This window comes from Vidua chalybeata, chromosome 13, assembly GCF_026979565.1.
Source record: "Vidua chalybeata isolate OUT-0048 chromosome 13, bVidCha1 merged haplotype, whole genome shotgun sequence".
Classification (NCBI taxonomy): Eukaryota; Metazoa; Chordata; class Aves; order Passeriformes; family Viduidae; genus Vidua; species Vidua chalybeata.
Window position 1 is genome coordinate 14,282,207 of NC_071542.1, and position 22,691 is coordinate 14,304,897.

At 41.7% G+C, this 22,691-nt stretch overlaps 1 protein-coding gene across 2 annotated transcripts in view; it reads right to left on the bottom strand.

Annotated features, from left to right (window-relative positions):
• The window catches only part of AKAP13 (A-kinase anchoring protein 13), a 188,671-nt gene that overhangs the window by 151,773 nt on the left and 14,207 nt on the right, over positions 1 to 22,691 (bottom strand). For both annotated transcript variants that reach the window (XM_053954396.1, XM_053954395.1), the window contains exon 2: positions 9,544 to 9,640. The gene's annotated coding sequence lies outside the window, so the exon portion shown is untranslated. The remainder of the gene's footprint in view (positions 1 to 9,543; positions 9,641 to 22,691) is intronic.

The window sequence follows — 22,691 nt, forward strand, 5'->3', positions numbered from 1 at the left end:
ACATGCCCCAGGCAGTTCCAGTCCTACTGAGGGCTCAAAATGAAAAAAAAGGAAACAAAACCAAAAAATGCACAAACTCTGCCAAGCTCCCTCATGACCTGAGCCTCTCTCTCCTGTTCTGAACCTAGGTGTCTTAAACAGGAGCATAAAAACATTCCCTAGACAAGAGCATTTATTGTATCATATAGAAATCAAATCATGCTTTAAAAAAAATCCAAGCTTTCAACCTCACTTCACATATGATTTTTAGTATTTCTCATTGGTATAGACTAATTCCCTGTAAATTCAAACTCATGACAGTTTTTGTTGTTTTTTTTTTTTTTTTTTGGCAAGAGAAGTACACAGTAGCAGCAGTGAAATAAGGTGCCACTGCTGAACACTGGGTCTTGTCAAAAAATCATGGGAATACTTCCTGCAGAAAGATTTTTTACCCCCACTTATTTTACTGGTTGGCCCTTACATCAGTCACTTAAAGTGATTCCTTGGTTCATAATGTACATGCCATTCCAATTTTTCTAAGGATGCAAACTTAGTTTGCAAGGAGCCAGGCAGGTTGGGAAGATATTTCATTTTATCTTGTTAGGTAGTTCTTTGGCAAAAACATAGCAGAATAACTGAGTGACAGATAAGCCTGAATGACTACTCTGCGTCAGTAAAGGACTAAATTTAGGTTTCTAGACAAGTGAATTTCTCCAACCAATAGACAGGCATGGAGAAGCCTCTGAAAAACTTTAAAAAATCTTTAATCCAGTAAGAAGAGGAAAAACAAAAAGCAGATCACACTGGTCATAACCTAGCCAAGATACATAGGGATCCTAATACAGTCAGTAAGTTGGACTACTTCAAGTGTAAAAATGAGGAGGGAAAGGAAGCTAAACAACTAAACTTTGCTTTCTCCTATTATTAGAGGGGCACATCCTTCAAGCCAATGCCTGCTCTGAGCCCCAGAAAGCCATTTCTATCTTTTTGGGCAGGAAGAACTTGCTGTACCAGATACAGAAGAATGCAGTGAGAATAACTGGCCCTACTGTGAAATTAGGATCTGGACTGCACATGAACTGTCTTGAAAGCCAAACTAACAAGTACAGGTAAATATAAATCCCACTTTCCTTGCCCAGCTCCCACCTAACACCATCATGGCAGCCCACAGATTCTGTTCCAGTAGCAGCTGCCTGTACTTAAAACATTCATGGTATTTCTCACAAATAGCTAAACCAATTTCAGTGGCTGGGAGGTTTATCACAAGTTCCATATACATCCAGACCATTACATTGCAAGGTTTCTAGAACTATATTAGGTTTTCCACCTTAGGATAACACAGTGAAATCCCTTGTATTTGCAAATTGGAAAGCGGGACGTGAAATGAAAATCCAGGTTCAAGTTATTCAAAGCAACAGTGGGTTTAGATATTATAAAAATCTGCAGATGTCAGTAAAATAGAAAGCTACTGGAGCCTTCTTAAAATGGGACAGACAACTTTCTGCTGTGTTGAGCACTGAAGAATTAATACAGTAAGTTTTATTAATGTCTCTTCTAGAGAACTTCTGTGTTATTTCACACAAAATTTCATGGATGAGGACAAATGACTGCTCTTCATTTCTCTGGGTACGGTAATATATGTCAGGGAAAGAAAGGAAAAAAAAATTATTTGCTTTACTGTGGTTCCCAAAACCTCATCCAGAATTAGGGCCCCATTGGTTACATGCTGTAAAAATGTCAATGCAAATGAAATTTCTGCCCTGAAGAGTTTACAAATAAGCACAGGCAGCAGGACGGGATACAATCCCCTCGTGCCAAAGCAATAAACCCTCTTCTCATCCACTGCCCCCAGCTACCATTAATTTGGCCATAATTAGGTGGCTTATTTCTTCTAGGCCTTGCAGGCAAAGTTTGTATCATGAGGACAAATCTGACAGGGAGGTCAGTGCTCCTCCAGGCCAAACCATCCCCCATACAGTCTGTAGGGCTGAAGGACTTTGAACACCATGAATGCCAAAATGCCTTTTCCATTTTCCCATCACACCCTGGTCAGGACTGCTCTTTCTGGCAGTGGGCTAAATCAAATGCTGGTTTCACTGCCCAGCTTCTGTGAGCTCCTCAGCATCCACTCCTGGCTGCCTGGCTCCATATGAAGAGCATATAAGAAAGAAAACACTCTCATGTAATAAAGTACCACTCTCAAGAGCTGTCCATTAATGAATTTGTTTTAATTTTTTTTATCAGAAATAAGATCTACAGGATGGGCAGAAACAAAAACAACTCTTGCCTGCAACAACTGAGCAGAACTGCAAGAACTAGGAAGATGAGGGGTATTTAATCCATGCGGTACAGCTGGGAAAGCCTACCTACCCCTTTCCCTCTCCCTCATGCACTAAACAAATTTCAATTGTAAGTGTTTGAGTTTTTCCAAGCTTTTCAAGTTCAGTTTTTAGGCATTTTAAGTAAACTTCAGTTAGACATATACTTCAAGTTTAAGCTGAACTTTATCTGAATCTCAGCACTTGACCTTTTCATTTATCACCTTAACATTCGATTTTTAGAAATACTGATCCTTATTTGCAAAGCTTTAGCCATGCATTCTCAGCTGAACCAAAGAAAAAAACCAAACCCCAAGGAAAACCTAACCCAATCATAAAGAGCTTGTGGTTGTAGGCAAGAAAGAACAGCCAAAAAACACATGAAGAATCTGATGGTTACAGATGGCATGGAAAGCATTCCAGTAGATAAACAGAAATGCAGAGAAAGCAGGATGGCTTTCCAGCTGTAAGTATCACAGCATTGCTGGGATTAAAGCCAAAGGAGGATTTACTTTTTTTTTTTTTTTTTTGATGCAACAGAACTTACTTTGTAAAAATTATCCTGTAACAGTGGTCTGAAGAGGCTAGACTTTGATTTCAAGGCTCTGGAATAACAATTCACCAGGTAGCCCAAACTACATATATCCTATAGAAATTAGGAAAGCACTACTGATGCTAGTTATCTGCAAGAGAGCAAGACATATAGAATTTATTTTATATATTTCTTTGAACAGGGGCACCAATAACCCACAGTGGGGCAACCTGCCTTAGAGGCAAACCTTTAGGCAAACAGCCCAGAAGTTGTGAAAGAGTTTAAAGAAATCCCAGGATTTCCTGGGAGCACACATTCACCTCCCTTGCTGAGCTGCGTCACTTCCTTCTACATGGCTGCACTACAGAATTAAAACCAAGATTCCAAAACCACATCACTTCTCATTCAACAAAGCACAATGCCCTCAAAGGTACTCCTGGTTGTACAAAATGTTAATTTATGAAGTACTTAGAAATATCAAGAGGATTGGGTTTCAGGCCCTACAGAGCTGCTGCTCTGAATTACACAAGATAAATAAAGATGGAGAAGTGGTAAGTGAGGGGAGCAGAGAGGAGACCAACTGCCCATATACAGAGGAATTCCTGCTGGAGCCATGATTTCATGCAAAGGGAACTAAAATAGCAATGTCTTTCACAAGTTTATTGTTCTCCTCTAGTGTCAGGGGAATTGCTAAGCTGGAATATTCTCTTTTCTTCTGAGTGGTATATGACCTTTATTGTGTTGTATTACCCATCATCAGTCTCCTCATTTTCTTTGTTATAACACAATTCTTTGAAAAAAGGCTCTTCTTCATTTAGTTTGTGGGTTTTTTTATTTTCTTTTTCACCTTTAGCTAAAACTCTAAAAATGGAAAGAAACAATGATTTCATGTTGCTTTTATTACTTATATTTTCTTGTGTGGTCTTTTTCATGGGTATATTCCTGCAAAGTTGAGTTACCTGCAGTAAGTTACTCTCACCTTGTGGTATTAAGCAAGACATGGGTTTGTTCACACACTCTGTTCCACGAGTTTCATTCAACACTGAATGAACACCAGAACTGACCATTCATAAAATGAATGAGCTTTCTAATCAGTGTAATCAGTGTACTACTGCCCTGTCCTTAAAACCCATGTGAAAGGAGACTGAAAAAAACCAGGACAAAACCTACAAATAGCTTTGGCAGGAAAAATAAACCCATAGTCCAGTTCTTCAAGAATGTGCATGGAGAAATTTGTATAAATAGAGTAGCTGCAATTGTAGTGACTAAAATAAACCCTCAGACAAGCACCATAATTCCAAATGCAGAACAACTTTCTCTGTAGCTGTAATAATGCATGATTTTGTGTATCTGGTCAGAAACAGGAGGCTGGAGGCATTAGGAGAAGTAACCCATCCCAAATTTATTTAGCAGACACACAGGGAAGTGATATGACCAGCAAAAGTCATTGACCCTGGAAAGGAGAGGAGGTGAGGAAACAAGAAACCACATCTCAAAAACGAAGCACCAAACAAGTTACCAGCATATGGCAGCATTGTGTTTAGTATCACAGCTGAGCCTAGAACTACAAAACCTCCAGATATTTGTGCACAATCACCTGAATTTATGTAACTGGCTGAACATGATGTTTTCTCAATAAATAGGAATAAAAACACATTCCTCATGCAGCATTTCCACAGGTGATACTGCTTCCCAGCTGTGTATTGTCTGCAAACAAAAACATATGCTGCCATTCAACTACAGACAAAACAGGAGTTTCTTGGGTACAAGGGAAGGATGAAAAGGAGGTTTAGAGATGTTTTGTGTTGTTCTGGATCTACCATCACTCTCCTCCAACAGCACAGAGGTAACCCAGCAAGCCACCCTCAGGAAAACCAGACACACAGAGATTCCTTTCAGAAAAAGAAAAGAAACTTCACAACAATCTTCTCCCTCCAGAAAAAAGGTAATTTAAAGAACATATTTAAGTGCAAAATCTGCCTAAAATCTGTTGGATTTCTTCTTTGCAGTTTTGGAAACCACAGTACTGTGGCATGCATGTACAAGAGCCCATCAAGCAGCAGTGCAGGAGTGGTAGAGCTGAGCTACTTGCAGAGGGGCTGGAGCCTCACTGCAACACAAGCTAACAGAGCATTACCAATTTAATTGACTGATGATTTAATAAAATGCCCTGGATATAGATTAACTTGCTTTGCTTAATGTAGCTCAGCTTCCTGGCAGCAGGAACTGGCACCACACTGTTCCTGGGCTGGGAGCTGGGCTGCCCAGGGGCCGCTTGCCTTGCCCAAACCTTTCCCATTACCCTTCCCAAAATAATGAAGTGTAACACAAAGCTAAGATACAGGCAAGCAGATACACACATAAAAAATAAGCTTAAACTTTGTCCATGCTATAGTAAGTCCCTAACTCAGCCCTGTCTTACTCCAGAGCCAAACATTCTTAGTCTCAACATTAAGTTTCTTCTTTTGGACCATTTCAATCTCATAATTGTCAAAAAAGATAATCACCTGGATTACTTAATTCCTGCCCAAAGCCTGGGAAGATATGAAGCCATGTTGGGTTAACAAAAGCAGCGCTTTCCCCATATAGGGGAAGGCAGAGATCCCTCTCAAATGTGTTTCCCTGCTCCATCCCTTTACTTATTAGTAGGTAGAAAAAACAAACTTACAAAACTCAAATCACAGCAGCTATCTCTTTACAGTTCATATGCCCAATTTCAAATAAAGAAAGATACTGTAAAAGTGGAAAAACAGAGAGTAAAAAAGGATTATTAGCCAGCTCTAATTATACAAACTGATCTCATCCTCTTGTCATAAGCCTCTTTCCTGTTTCCGGAATCTATTTGTGCTACAGAAAGACCAGCCTTTTGTAAATGTCCACGGATCATCAACACAGGGTGATTAATTTCCCATTTTACAGTACACACATACTGTCAAGCAATTCACTTGTAATCCGATATAACCCTGCCCTCACACTTGTAAATTTTTTCCTCTAATATATTACTAAAGGCAAACAGTACTTAAGATACCGATTTGTAAAATCCAAACAACATTTCAAAAGGAGGCATCATGCTTCTATAATAAAATAAAAATCACAGACCACATCTTCAGTTCAAGTAGCTACATCCTAATAAAGTTAAGACCTAACAGTCGACTTGAATTAAAGAGCAGCATGTACGCAAGAGCACACATATGTTTATACTCAAATTAAGTCCTCCAACAGGTTCTGGAGCAGCTGTTTCACTTATGCATGAGACTTTTATCTCAGGCTCAATATTAACTTCCAGAAATCCTTAGCAGACATTCTAGCTGCCTCCTCAAATGAGCAAAATCCAGTTTACACCTTCCTATACATTTTCTTGTTTGAATACATGTTTTGGCATTAAACTGTGGGTATGCTCTCAGTGAGAACCAGCTCATGTTTGCAGGGGTGATTCTTGACTTTGGGGTTTAACCAGGAACTTCATGAAAATCGCCAGGTATCAAGCATCCCCCAAGCATCATGCAAGTTTCTGGTTATCCTTCAAAACAGAGATGCATTATATGGGATGAGGTGAAGAATGGAGGGAGGCAAGAACAGGCTTTGGGGAGCATTTCACCCCAGTGCATAAAAGGATAAACACAGTGGAGTGCTGTCAACAGAAAGGAGATGCCTACAGACTTACATATGCAGTAGGAGTGAGCAAAGCCTCTAACTATTGATTCCTACACTTCTTACTACAGCATGTGTCCTAAAACCTTCTCCACTGCACTATTCTCTGACTGTCAAGGCTGTGCTGTTTGAAGAACTATGCTGAGCAATGATGGTTTCAGTAAAAGAAACAACATCCCCAAGCCCTAGAGCTGAGCAGTAAGGCCCTGCTTCTTTCTGTGCTTCCCAAACCACAGCACTTGTACTGCATTCCCAAAAACACAGGCTTGCAGTAGAAAACTATCCATGATGCCCAAAACATCACACATGTTAAAGCTGACAAATATGAAATATTTCCTAGCATTTACAAACCAGGTAGTTACCCAATGCATATTTTAATAAAGGCATGCACCAACCTTACCTCTCCACAGCACAGAGTTCTAGCCACAGGTCAAATTGGAAAAAAATGGCATCAAGACCAAGATGCAAGACATGTTTCTGCTTGCATTTTGGTCTAAGAAGCTTCTGTGCCCAACATTTTAATGTGCTTTTCTTCTCTGTAGAATACATCAGACTCACTTTTCCCTTTAGGCTCCATTTTGCAAATGCTGCCACTGTGGCACCAGAGACTTACTCAGGCAAAGCCCGGCTAACACTCCAGAAGAAGAAAATTTCATCAGAAACTTCAGGTTTCCTACAGGAGTACCTGTGCTAACCTCACTCCCTGTGGCATAGCATGACCACATCTGACACTGCAGAATTACAAATTGTTTCTTCGTAATTGCTCCTCTTCTTTCAACTCACAAAACTATGGGAAAAATGTTATTCTCTAAACATATACTTTAGACAGTTCGAGAACATGCTCATTTTGCTGAAACATCCTTTCTGAGGCACAACAGGCTCAAAAAACGCTCATCATTCAGTTAGCAACTGCAATGATGGAGTCACTTGGTGTGGCATTCCCTGCAAGGAAAATGAGAGCTCTGCTCCCAGGACACTGTATTGCACTGGGAATATATCCCACAGGAAGTAAAACCCCAAGCAACAGAAAATATTACATCCCTAGCCCAGAAAAGAGAGAACACTCATTCAAGCCTCATTTGTAAATAAATTAAAGCATCAAATAATGAAAATCCAAGTAAGCACAGTTTGCACCCAGTTCCACTACCCCACCTTCTGCACCTAAGCCTTTCTGCAGCATGCTCATATGCAAAACCGCACATTTTGCAGACACCTAAAATTGTTTCTTTCCACTGCCTTTACAAAGTGACCTTTCAGGCTGGTCCCTCAGGAAAAGAATGAGTTAAGTGCTCACAGGTCCCAGCCTCCCCAGTAAATCATTTATTACCCCAGCTCAGGGACAAGTAGCTCTGCAGAAGCGAGAGCCCACGCTGTGCAGCTGTTCCCAGCCAGGCAACTCTCCACAATTATGCTATAACACAGGATTAAGCTCAGGGAGTGGAAATCCGTCCCTTCATTGCTGATGGCTTTTTTCTTTTTTTCAAGTTATACAGCTATTTTAAATGTTACAGAGCTCATTAACATGAAGTTCATTAAGCAGTAACCACTTTATGAATGAAATGAAAAGATTGTCATTATAAGCACAATTATGGAAATACTAGACCAGCAGGTAGAAAAAGGAAAGGGTTTGAGAATGCTCCTCCTGAACTCCAAATTAGCCTTTCTTTTTTTCCCAGATCCTTCAGAGGAGGCACACCCAGAAATCAGACATGAGGCAGAGGCTGGTTCCCAGGCAGGACTTCAGGTGAGAAGCTCTTGCTGCCTGTGCTGGGCCTCCCCAGAGATTTCACTGCTGCAGCTGAGTGTATAAAGTTATCCCCTTGGTCACCCCCAGAAAGGGTCTGGAATCTTCCTCAGCAGTGAGCACAGCTTGCTGCAACTCACCACGCTCCCCAAATTAGCAGAAAGTTAAGAAATACTATGACAAATCAAGCCACAAATTGCTTCTCTGCAGCTGGTGTCGTGCATTCCTCCTTTAAACATGATGAACTTGGAGGACAGCTCTCAGCAAGCCATTTATTCATTCCTGATAAAGCAGGTTCCATTCATAATCGTGCCAAGGACTTCATTTCTTTCTCAAGGTCTGAAAATAGGTATAATTCCACTGCTCAACCCCACTGAAAAAAGGAAAACCCAAATTATTATGATACATACTTGTCTCTCTACAAGTAACAACAGTTTATGATTAATCCACCCAGCTGTTGCCACAGCTCAGTAACACCGAACGATTTGGACTCAGTCTCGTTAAAGCACTGGTCTTGTAGGCAAGACCATGGAAAATACAAGGCACTGCAGAAGGTAAACAGGTTAGGGACAGTGGGAGGAGAAAAGAGACAGCTTGCTGTGGTTTTCCTCCCTCCCTCCCTTGACAGAGCTTGCACATGGCAAGCACCCATTTCCGGGCAAGACTCTGGCAGTTTCTTTGCTCCAGGCTAACAGTTTTTGCACATTCAAGTCTTTTTGGAGAGAAAGGGTGTAACTCCATGAGTCAAAACAGCTCCTGTCAGCATTGCAATAACCATATACTCGCTTTTAGGCCAGATCCATGCCGTGATCTGATTCACCACACCAAGAAGCTGGTGTTAGCTGAACAATAAACCCAGAAGCCTCAACACCACGACTGCTCCAGGACAGACAGACTGACAGCCGCTGTGCCGACCGGGAGGCACCTCAGCTCTGATCCTGGCCGGCTCCCATGAAATCCTGGGGCTGTAACCATATTCCTGCCTGCCCCAGGGACATAAAAGCTCTATCTTAAAATATTAGGGAAAAACAGCTGATGTTTTAAGTGTTAAGTGCTATTTTATACCGTGGCATCTGGCTGATACAAGAGGCAACACCACATATCCCTTTTCTAACCCCACCGCAAAGAGATTGCATTTTATGGCAAAATAACTTGTTGAATTTGTTTGTATCATTGTAATTGCTCTGATATCAGCGTCCCCTCCTCCTGTCAAGGCTAAGTTTGACAAATGGCTTGACAATGGGCAAACCCATTCTCCCAAACCCCTCATCTCAATCCTGGTGTATACCTAAAAGAGCTGCCAAAATACTTAACCTTACTTTAACTGCATGAAGCAGTACAGGTGGCTCCAAGATGTTCCTCAGGTTGTTCCCACACCGAGCACGGAGAAGTAGGGCAGGTCACAACACTCAGCTCCTAGAAGGGGGAAGAAGAAGAAAGAGTCACCAGGTGCAAGGGTCAGCATGGCTGAGAGCAGTCCCAACACCCAAAATGGCACTGCAACATCTTCGCCAAGGGGGATGGAAACCATCCTCTCCCTTGTTAGCCATGTGGGAGGCATGTGTTGCTTCCTGCAGCAGTCCCATGTGGTTCCATGAGCACACACAGGACAATGGCCACATTATGGATAGGGCTATTTATAGACACAAGTGGGCATCTGGCACCATCTAAGAATAACTCTGCTGCTGAGTTGTATTTGCTGCTGTCCTGCTATTTGGTTTATCCCCAAAGCTGTTGATCTGCTGTCCATCACCATATCCCAAACAACTAAGCTGGCCTTAAGTCCTTTGCATCGATCAACACAGTCTCTCCACCAAACTCTTTGTGGACTCCATTGTACCAAGGTGTTTTAACAAGAACAAAGGTAGATGATGGCAGATGGTGACCAGCAGATGAAGCCCAAATCTACCAGAACGTCTCTGCCAAACCTTTGGGGTTGCCTGCAATTTTCCACAGGCCGATTCCCTGCTCTGGGGCAAAATCTACTCAGTAGATTCATCCATAGGGATGGTCTCCAAAGCATACCTAGGTAAAGATTCACTTTACCTAGCAGTTAAAGTGAATCAAATGTCAAAAGGTGAAAAAGCCAAAGTTGGGCTATAGTTAATTAAATGCTGTGTGGGAGATTTTATTAGCTAAGTCAAAGTTATCAGGGTATCTCAGACCATCATTTGGTTACCACACCAGGAAAGGTTGTGGCTGCACACAAACACCACCAAACACAAGGACAACACACCAACTGCCTCCTCCTGTTCTACCAGAGACATATTCTGCTCCTGCACTCTCCCTGCTGGGAAAACATCCATAATCTGGGAATCTCACAGCCTGAGCCAACCTGCCAACTTCAAAGTGCAATTACAAGCACAGAAGTAACAATGGCAAAACTAGTCACCAGCTGGGAAATCAACTGTACTGTGTGAATTAGCTGGGGAAAGTACAGGACAGGAAGGTGAGGCACTGCACAACAAATCTCACTCCATCAACACAAGAACTGCATCACCTGAATACCTCAATGTCAGTTTTACACAATGTTTTTTCTTAGGATTAACAGCTAAAAGTCTCTTTTATCCATTCTGCTGAGAAACAGGGAGAGTATTTTGCAAGGCACTACAGGGAACTGTGCTTCACTACAAATATGTTCATTTAGATATAGACCAAAAAGGAAAACCAGAAAAAATTTCATCCTCTTAAAGTATGAGGATTGTGCATGAATTCCTTCATTGCCATGTCACACATTTCTGAATTACATTCTTATGCCAAACTACTGGAGCTGAAAGTAGAATTACCTGAACTCTTAAATCCCAGTTAAGAGCGTACAAACACTCTTTGGATTCATTAACCAGTAAAAACCACCCTCGCAGTCACAAACAAGCAGACTGGAACTTTCCTCTGGCATTTTTGTAGTGTTATTTTCAGGACCTCAATTTAGAAGATGGTTACTGTTTGATAAAGCAATGATTAACTATTTGCCATCCCGTGTTGATCTCCAAGAAACTGCTCTTTCCAAAGCACATCCAACAACAATACAATGGTTTCACTCGTTTCTGAGACACTGATAACTTGGCTTTTAAGAGTCTATTTGTATATTTTGGCAAAGAAAGCACAGTTTGCTGCTATCCCTTCGAACCAACAAGGACTGTGGTTATGGCTAACATTGCCAGGGTAGACAGTGAGCATGCTATGAATCACTGCAGGTTTTTCCTCATCTCCACTAAGGAATGAGGGTGTGTGTACGGAAAGCTCACTCAGATGCTCAGGACCTGGAAAGTATTAGCAACTGGAGAAAATAAACTGGCCCAGCAATGAAAAACTAACATAGATCATAAAATTCTTCCTCACACTTTTTTGTCTGGTTTTATTCTGTGGGAGTTTTTATATTGCTACAAGAAGAAGAAAGTAACATTAAAAAGTCTTGTATATTTTAGTTCTGTATGTAAAGAGCCTGCACAATCAGTAAGGTTGTTGGCAAAGTACTAATCCCCCAAAGAAATGATTTCTGCTTCCCATGAAATCGTTATGGGACAACTCCTGCATGCCTAAGCACACCCATTTCAGAAGGATTTCCCCATGGGGATTTCTTCTCCTCCTCCTCCTTTACTAGGAAATCATTACCAAGTGTTGACGAACACTGACATAGCTCCTATTTTCTGAATCTTAAAAAGATGGGTTTAAAATTTATGTTTCATGGGTGAGCTCATACTGCTTTACAAATGAAAAACTGCTCAGTATTATCACAAGAAAATGATGACATATAGTAGCTTTATAAAAAGCAATTTGGTTTCTACACGGCTCTGTAAATATTCCAAACAACCTCTATCTCTGAATAATTTCTCCCCTAAAAGGGCCTACAGTCATGATACCCCACAGTGCTCACTAAAGTAAATGAGAATGTAAACAAAAGTCCTTTTGACACCTGCCTTTAAACATCCTATTTTGCTTGAGTTTAGTAAAAATAGGGCGGAAATCCCATCTCTTTTGTTAGGACACAATTATTTGATAGCAGACTGTTTACAGTCTTGCTCCCTCCCCACTGAGACAGCTAAAGCAGAAATTACACAGGCCACGGATTAATTACTGAAACACTCTTTATGAAGAGAGAGGAAAAGAAAATTTAAGGACAGTGTTACAGCTACTTACAATTTTAAGAAAATATTAAATGACCCTGTGGATTATATATGCAATTGTTGTAAGAGATGAGTCATTTTACCAAAAAAGCTCAATAGCTTAGAGATGATCTGCATCTGATACATCCTCAAGAGGCAGAGGAGAAAAGCATCAAAAGGTAGTCTAGTTATATTTCTAAATTAAATGAATGACAGTGAATAACACAGACAAAAAAGAAATTGTTCTGTGTTGATAATCTATTTGAGAGGAATCAGTTGGGACTCTTAAACATGCTTGGTAGCGTCCCAACACGTGGACCTCAGGGTTTCCAGTTACTTTGCTGATTCTTCTCCAGCAAACTCCCACCCTTCCCAAATACTCCCCAGTGTCCAGCACAGAGGAAACCACTCTTCAAATTTGCTCTTTTTTCCCTGCACCCAAACCTATTTTATTTTTCTGAGAAGCGTTCCATGTTTTGTTGTTCTGCCATCTGAGCACTTTGACATATCGAACAAGTTATCTCCCCATCTGGTTGTAATTGCCATTGCGAACCTTTCAACAAATTCAAAAAGCAGCACCAAGATGAGAAAACTAATGGTCTAGGAGATGGACAGCTGATTATTTGGGATTATTTGATACAGCTGGAACCTTTTCATAGACAAGACACCAAGCACAGCTAGTCTCCAGCACCCAAGCAAACCTCTGGGGTTTTTCTGACTTTTGGCTCTTGCCTGCTATAAAACCTCCTCACAATTTCATATCAAATGCTGTCAAGGAAAACATTGCTTCTCCTCCTCATTTCCCAAACTGCCAAGTGTACTCTAAATACACAACCTATACTTGCATACCATATTCTCATTACAGGACATCTTCTTCCTGCTTCTACCACATCTCCCAGGAGAGACTGGCTCATGAGACCTTTCCAGAAGTTTGGCTGATGGTCAGAACTGTACTTCCTAATTCCTTAGGGAAGGGAATCTGGACACACTCCTTGGACAACCAGAGGATCACACCCAGCCAGCATGGGTTTAGGAAAGGCAGGTCCTGCTTGACTAACCTGATCTCCTCTATGACAAGGTGACCTGTTTAGTAGATGAAGGAAAGGGTGCAGATGTTGTCTGCCTAGACTTTAGGATAGCCTTTGACACCTTGTTTCACAGCATTCTCCTGGATAAACTGGCTGCTCAGGGCTTGGATGGATGTATGATTCTGCTGCTTACTGGGTTAAAAACTGTCTGGATGGCTGGGCACGTGTTGCAGTGAATGGAGGGAAATACAGTTGGCAGCCAGTCACAACTGGTGTTCTCCAGGGCTCAGTACTGGGACCAGTCCTGTTTAACACCTTAAACTGGATGAGGGGATCGAGGGCATTCTCAGTCAGTTTGTAGATGACACCAAGTTGGGCAGGAATGTTGATCTGCTGAAGGGCAGGAAAGCTCTGCAGTGGGATCTGGAAATGCTGGACCAAGGGGCCAAGTGGGGGTCAGCCTCTTCTCCAGTGTAACAACCAACAGGACAAGAGGAAACTGCTTCAAGTTGTGCCAGGGGAGGCTTAGATTGCACATGAAGAAAAATTTCTTCACCAAAGGTTGGTCAACCACTGGAACATCTGCCCAAGGAATTGGTGGAGTCACCATCCCTGGAGGCATTTAAAAGATGTGCAGAAGTGGCACTTAGGGACATGGTTCAGAGGTGGTCTTGGTAGAGCTGGGTAATGGTTGGACTTGATGACCTTAAAGGTCTTTTCTAAGCTATACAATTCTTTGATCCTATTTAAATGGAAGAAAAAAAAAACATCATTTGCCTAAAATCTGCATTGCTTTGGACAAGTGTAAATACAGTGTGATTCTCTAGGCATTGCATCAAGCTACATTTGTACCATAAAGAGTGGAGGGCAGATTGCAGCTCATCACATTTTGACATACACAAAACATTCCATTGGAAGTAAACGATGGGTTTTGTTTAAAGAGCAGCATCTGACTTGGCATTCTGGATGAAGAAAAGCCAATAATTTTAAAACAATAGAAAGTAAAACAAATCCATATTTCACATGTCTCTACACATTGCAGAGCAAGCAATAATATTAAGATGTTAACTGCAGTCCCATCAATCCTGATTACCAAAAGATGAGAGATAAATATTCTTTGATATACATGAAGTTAACTTTTGAAACCCAAACTCTTTTGACAGTGTTGCCTTGAACTTGTAAACAGAAATAGTCCCATGAAGTAAAAGGAGTAAAAGGGAAGCAAGGAAGCAACAAACCAAGAGCACTTTTCTGCTCACTCTAGCCCTGGACAGACACAAATTTTCTCTCTAGAACTTGGAGACTTGCATAAAACTGGAAGAAGTTTGAACTTTTAAAGAAGTTGTTTGAAGTTTTTTAATTCCACCAGCAATCACAACAAAGCAGCAAAACAAAGAGACCTTTATGATGCTTTATGGCTCTCTCCCTTGCCTCTGGACAGTAACCTGGGTTCATAGACACCTCCTCGACAATAACACAGAGCAACCTGTTTCCCCAGGAGAAGATGAGGTGCTACGGGGACTCTGTAAGCAGTGAAAACCCCCTCACCTCTAAGAGCATGGTCCTGCACAAGAGCTCTTCAAAGGTACACAAGGTCTCAGCCTTCAAAATTGAACAAAAGAAAAACTGGAAAGAATAATGCTTTTGTTACCCATTCGTTTTTGCTAATAAAAGCAGGACTGGGTCCTGAAATTTATTCTTCTTTAAGCTGCAGCCTGTCACCATGTTCACCCTAAATAGCTTCTTTCCAGACAGCCTTGTTAAACCCACATCGGGACTGAGATAAGGACTTCAAACTGTTTCCACAAGTTTCCTTCAACTGTTTCCATCATGGCTGACTGTGGGAGATATTAAAACTTAACTTGCAGACAGTTTAAAATCTGTGCAAGGGTTTAGCACTTCACTGAACCACCATGGCAAGACCACTACCCTCCTTCTTACTGGGATCCAGTATCAGACTGATTAGCTAAAAAACAAAGCAAACAGCAGCAAGCTGCAATAACATCTGAAGCCCTCAGACACTTCTAAAACAATCTTTTTTAAAAAACTTAATTCTGCAATAGATTCTTCTCCTTCCTCTCTCCTCCACCATGATATTCAGGTGACAATCTCAATGAGTTGTGCCTCTTGCTAGAATGGGGCAAAGCCCAAAACAAACCCCCTTCAGAAGATCAGGAAACAGAGGAAGCACAAACAGCGAAGGCAAGGACTACTTCAGCATGGCCATCATCAAGAGCTACCAACACAATGCCTCAAAGGCACAGGAAAATTCCACTCAAGCACAGCTCCCCACTTAAGAGAATGGGCCTATTTTCTTTGAAATACTGGGTGCAGGTTGTGACAGGACATGCCAGACGTTCCCTGGGAAGATGACATGTCACCCCCAGAACAGGATATGGACCCTGAGAGAAGGCAGAGTGGTTGGAAACAAGATTCATGTGAAAATTTCAGTTTGAAGGCTTGTCTGATATTTCACCCTGCTCAAAGCTAGGCCATGATATCAAGGTTATGAAATTATCCCCATGCTTTCATTGTTCAAAACCATCCCAGTCAATGTGGCCTGTTTCTCAGTTCTTGTATGTCAAACTGAGCTAAATAAGGTAATTGAGCTCCATCACCACAGAAGGAAATCAAACTCACCATCAGTGCAAGGCATTCCTGCTCCAGCCATGAAGCCTACAAAATTCACTTGTTTAATCTGACTTTCCCCATGGCCAAAACGGATTTTCTTCATTTCCACACAGTTTACAAAAATATTCAATAAAATTAATGAAATAAATTTTTACTGTACTTAGAAGCCTTGTAACAAGGATGGGAACATGTACATGCTGAAACCAAACACCAGCATATAATACACACTGAGGCATTAATACAAGGTTTTCTCCTACGTGTTAAGGAGATATTTTGGTATAAAATACAAAGAACAAATCCATATTCTTGTCTCCTATTGCAGCTCCTGCTGAGCCCAAGGCCCCTCTGTGCTGAGCCCATGGATGCAGCAAGAATCCCTCTGCTACAATGATAAACAGAAATGCTGGGAGGGGACACAAAGGGACAGAAAACGACACAACTTGCCCAAAGCTTTAGAAATGGCTGCCAGCACAGCCTGTAATCTGGATGGTATCACCTCTCCACCCAAGCAGCAGTGACAGTTCCCCCTTTCTTCAAAAGCTGTCTCCATCCCCACCCGTGGCTGCCTGGCTCTGCCAAGCAACTGTGACATTAAGTCACTTCACTGCTCAAATCAGCATGTCACTGGAGCTGCCCAGCACTTAATTATATGAATTAGGAGATCTGTATAATGGTCTTAAACCAGTAATGAAAGAGAAGGTTTAATGATGCAACAAAAACCTGCAACACAGCACTCAGAGTACAGGTGGGTTACACAACAGCTCGAACAATTCAGCGTTTAGGCTGCAGACTTGCATAGTGCACATCCCATTTTCCCAGAGCCATCATCTGACTTCAAGCACTTGAGATCCACTCAAACACACCCTTCCTGCCTCCCTTGCACCAGAAGCTGAAAGATTAAGGTGAGGCTCAGTTTTTGAGCAACAGTCATCCACATCCAGGAGAAAAGATGCCCAAAGCAAAGTCAGCCCTTTTCCCCAACTCACATTCAAACTCAAAAAGATTTATCTGAAGCCTGTCCTACCAACCACTTGTATCTCACAAGTAGTGCTCGCTCCTCCCAGCATTAACACTCCATTGCACAGAGATGACATAACTCCAGTGAAACCTGTTCAGTTGACAGCTGGAGTGACTTTTGCATTGTGCCATGTGAGTTAACTCCCAGCTGCAGCCTCGTTTAAAGAAAGTATTATGAGCACAGCTTTAACAGAGAGATCACCCATGAACTGACAGCAAATAAGGTAATTTAGGTATTTGATGAGCACTTAGCATGAACTGTTCCTATGGAAGAGAGTGCTCCTACCTCAAGATTTCTGAATAGAGCTCATTTAGTAATAAGCTCAAATACTTCCAGATTCTATTGATTTCTATTCATAGCATTTATATAGCTTAAGGGAGAAACCATTTGGTTTGAAATATTCTTTTAGAATCTATTGACCTTTCATGTCAATAAACACAATACCAAATTGCAGCTTAGCAGGCTTATTTTACCTTTTTCTTTTTGGTAAAGTGCTCAGATGAAAAGCACTATAGGCTGAGAAGTATTATTTAGATTTCAAAAAGCAGTTAAGTGCCATGGCCAATCCATATGTTCAATATCAAGGGGCTCATAAGGAAATTGACAGGGCCAAAACTGCAATGGGGAAGGAAGAGTGACAGCATCAGCTGGGAAGCTGCTTACCAATATTTGCACGTGCTTGTTGAAACAAAAGCCTCGAGAAGAAATGCTGTGCCTTATCTAGAAACTCGTTAAAATGTCACTAGTATTTCCCTATTCTTAATAGAAAAATGTCATACTCGTATTCCTCTGCACCTGTAAAAAAACACTATTAATTCTATTAAAATCCACAATGGCAACCGTTCATCTCCACGTGTTACCTTTCCTGCTCACTTTTGCCAAGGCAGAAGGAAGCACAGGGTGCTGTTACAAGCCATTTACAGCTGCAACAGATCTGCATTTAGTACATCAAGGCAGATGGCTGGAAACAACCAGCATGCAACCACACAGCATCTTTTACCCTGCAAACCCTTCAGCAGGTTGCCAGATTTGCTTTCATATAGCTCAACTTCTCTTTTGCCTCCCTCTAAACAAAAAGACTGTTTTCATTCAGCTGCCGTTTTTTCCCCCCCATTATAAATGCAGACACCTGCAACAAATTCCTCTTTCAAGAGGCAGATCACAGCAAGGCAGTGCATTATGAGTAGAAAAGCAAGGGACATTATCAAATAGCATTAGCACATGGCACAAATTTTCCCAGTACCCAAAGAGCCCAGGGCATGTAACTCCAAGTGCATGCCAGGGGACGAAGCAAGCTTTTGCCACTAGCAAAAAAAATCCTGAAACAAGTCAGCAAATGCTCATATAACCTCTGTCTCAAAGTCTGACATCAAATACAACATGAGATTACCTGAGCCTGTTACTGGCTCTGCATTGACACAGCAAAGTGAAATACTGGAGGTGCCTGCATCCTCCATGTGTTTCAAACATGGGCTAGAGGTGGACACAGTAAGACCTACTCATTATTTTCTCTGCAAAGCACACCCCTCCCCGTTCATCAAGAGTTACAACCCAACTAGTACTGTGATGACTTCACTGCCAGCTGCTAGGCATCCTCAAAAAAACAAAAACAAATTACATGAGGCTACCATCACTTACCAAACCCTACTACAGGTACACCAGGCTATTGGGTAACTTTGCTGACGTACCTGCCTGTACAGCGGGGACTTATTCCCCAACCATCCCCTGAAGCAAAGGATCTTTATTTACAGCAGTGACAACAATTTTCATCCAGCAGAACATCCTCCCCCTCCTCACCTACCCCAAGCAGGTACAGCTTTTTGCTCAGTGAAGTAAAAATAAAAAGTTAAAGCCAACTAATTGTCAGGACACACCCTTCTCCAAGTGCACCTGTAAATGACCACTTGTGCAACAGCACCTGAGCATCAACAGCACTGTGGGCACGACCCAGGCACCAACAAAGCAATCAAGCAAAGGCACTACCCGCATTTCCACGTGCAGGTAGGGTTTTCAAGTGCCTATCTATCCATCTATCTATCTACACCTATGCAAGTGGTGATTCACCTCTTGCAAACCCAGCCTCATACTGTTGCCATCTCCTCTTGCCCATACTCCTGCAATTGTGGCTAATCTCCCAGTCAGACACTGCCTGCCTTCTTCAGGACTTGACTGTCATTCAGCAGAGCACTGAACAGGGTTAGCTGGTAACAAAACAAAAAAAAAACAAAAAAAAAAAAAAACAAACAAACAAACAAACAAAAAAACCAACCAAACAAACAAAAAACTTAATGAAAAGTAATCAAAACTCCCTGACAGGTTTTTCAATATACTCTTCATTAATTACAACTAAGGGCACATGCACTTTTTCCACAGCATGTTTAGTATTAGAAAGAGTTAAGCCATGGAAAGCAGTGACATGCTAATGCCAATTTAATTTTTGTGTCTTCTATGCATAAATAACAAGAAATAATATGCTTTAGATAAATTAATAGGTTCTGGCATTTCTAAAAGCAGAAAATAAAGACAGCAGAATTTAATGTCTACCTAGAATTCTAAACAAAGGGGTTTAGATGAAGTATTCTGAGAAATTCACCACACATTCCCTGATCCCTTCAATTTTCTTCCTAGCAGTTTCAAATAATCATTCTCACCCCCACCAAAACAAAAATACAAGGGGTGCAAGCCTACAGCACAAGTGTTTAGCACTAGAGGTTGCTAGAGATCACAGACAACCCACCAGATCCCAAGAAGTGGTTGGTGCCACAGGTGAAAAAAAAAAATGCTCCTTCACTAAGAGTCACAGCCTCACAGAAAATCTCAAACAGCCTTTTGGTCTTGGATCATCCAGGGAAACCTGACATTGACCAGTGCTGGGAAGACACAGCTAAATTTTAGAGGTGCTCTTCTACAGGTCACTGCTCTTCTACAGGTCACTGCCAAGCCTCCTCCAGTGAGGGATTTCATCTCTAGTAAGGTTTCAACAACTGTGTTATGCCAGCCCCAAACAGTTGCCACTAGGAGGTTTTGCTCACCCCTGAGTTGCCACCAGCCATACATCTGCTGCTTGCTGGACCAAGGGTCAGCCAGGTCAACACCCACATTCCTTTTGACACATCATTTTTCTGCTCGGGTTCCCCAATTTGGGAGAAGGAGCCTGAGCACTTGGACATCCCAAGGAAAGCCCTGTGCCTGCCCCTCTCCAGCATCCCTGTGTGCCTGGAGAGCAGCCAGCTGAGAAAGCCAGGGCTTTCCCCAGGGACCTACGGGAAGGGCCCTTCACTGAGTTATAAATTCCTCAGGGCGAGGCTCTTTCTGACATCTGAATTCTTAGGGGTGACGCAAGAGGAAGAGATCACCTGAGAAACTCAGGTGCAGGAAGGACAGCCAGAAGAAGCCGATTAATTCCTAAGCAACAGAGATCTTCCCATGCAAACCTCCAGAGAGGGCATGAGCTGGGGGTATGCATGTGATTAGGGAGGAATGGCAAAGGTGGGGACAGTCACAGCAATAGAGAAAAACGAAGTTTTTCCAGTGTTTCCAGAGGAGATAAACATCTACCTACTGAATTTTATTTATTTGAGGGTGAGAGGTTATTTCTTTCCTTTTTTGAGATGACATTAGGGTCAAAAATAAGCATTAGGATTATTCAAGTCCTATTGCTTCTGTTAAAGGCTGAAGAATTTCACCTTCACATTCCTCTCAAGCCCATGACTCCAGGAGTAGGCCCATTTCTAAACGCTTACAAGAGAAATTCAAAGTTGGAAAGCAAGCCAAATAACCCCAAGGGATTTGCCTTCAGTAACTTTTCCACAGCTTGAACTACAGCTGTTTTCCTTTACAAATTCCACTTCTCAACTGCCAGAGCACCAGGAGAGGAAAGCAGCAAAGTGCTATGGTTGGAAACAAAAGCTCAACATGGAGATGCAGCAAAAGATCAAATCCAGTTCTGCTGCAAGCAAGACTCTGACCACTAACACACTGATTTAGCTCCTGCTGTGCAAGAACACTTGAGTCTGGACTTTCTTTTTTCATCCTCAAGGGTACAGAATGAAATTATGAGCCAACCAGGACTAAAAGGTTTCTCTGCACCACTGGAACAAGCAAATAATTTCTCTGACCTATTTTCAAATAAAACATGAGTCTCTACTGGAAGTAAAAACCAAGTTCTTCATTCAAATCTTGCATGCCCCACCTGACTGACCATAGTTTTGAAGCATCTCTGCCAGCCTCAACCTTTCCTTAAGCAACCGAGGAAATTAAATACAAAACATTAAACAATGAGGGTCAGATTTAAACCAACAAAGACAAGGAAACTGCAAGTTAAGCTTCTTGCTCTGCCCTTGATTCACCTTGTTTTGTTCAGCTACTGCTCTGTTCCCAGACTCTTCCTCCCTCCCAATGCCAAGAGCAACAGGACACAGAAAACAGCATGATCTAAACATAGGTGGCATTCTCTCCTATCCATGTCTTGTTTGTCACCCAAAATCCTATACAAATAGAAGCACATCTGGTTTCTTAATTCAGGAGCCTTGCTGGAAATAATTGCTGCAGCACTGCTTGGCTGGAGGTCCAGATGTGCCCCTTCCTTGTGGTGATGGGGACATTCTCTGGCCAACATCTCCAGCACAGGGGGTTGCAGCAGCAGGACAAACCTTATATTCCACTAGCATGCACAAAGAACAATAAAATGTGAATGATATTTATATTCCCAAGAAGAAAGATCACAATCTGCAGAGGGGAAAAAGAAGCAATGCTGAAACTCTGGCAAGTCAATCTTTCTAAAGTAGAACAAAATGCAACCTTTAAAATAAAGGCCTCCAAGGTGGTCATTTTTCTTCACCAATAGCACGTACTGTTTACAGCCATAGCCTGTGTTTGCAGCACTTCAGTAATGGATTAAAGAAGTTTCATAAAGTTGTAAAGAAACGTACTTCAAGATCTGGGCAGTAAGAAAGCATATATATTACATAAAAGGCAAAACATGGGCCAAATGTAAAGTGCTGTTACAAATTTGGGAAAGACTAAAAGCATCTTTTATCTTCCATACTCTACGGGAAGGATCCAACATAGGACACAACTGCTTAATTGGGAAAAAATGCACATGGCTCAAAGCCTACAGGCTGTCTTCTGATCAGATGCAAATGATGAGTATCACAGGGCTTCTACAGAGGGTTTTAAAGAAGGGCCACACTACCAACCCACCACTGTATTTTAAAGGGATTCACAACATTACTCCTTTTCTTCTTTACATTGTCTGTCAACAGAACAAATCGTTCTCATGGCATAGTAAAACTAAAACCTTAGATGAAAGACAAGAGCACCAGTTTGGGGACTGAAGATGTGCAAAACATGCTGGTGAACTCCTTGGGAAGCATAACAGAGGGAATAAAGTCCAATTCAAGGATCCATCAGGTCTCTCTTTTGCTTTTCTTTTCTCAGTTGAATATATTTGCCAAAAGGATTTCTCAACGCTTTCCAGCTGCAATTCAAACCCTCTCCCCTACTACTGGATCTTATTTTTCCAGGAATATCTCACAGTTCAGTCACTGGTCTTCCATCACAAACCATGGAGATGTCCTTTATTAGCAGCGCTATTTCCACAAGCACCCAGGGTGTTAACAAGCACCACATGCATAGGGATGAGGAGATGGAGGAAGTTCATAAAAAGGTTTGCTCACTATGAAAAT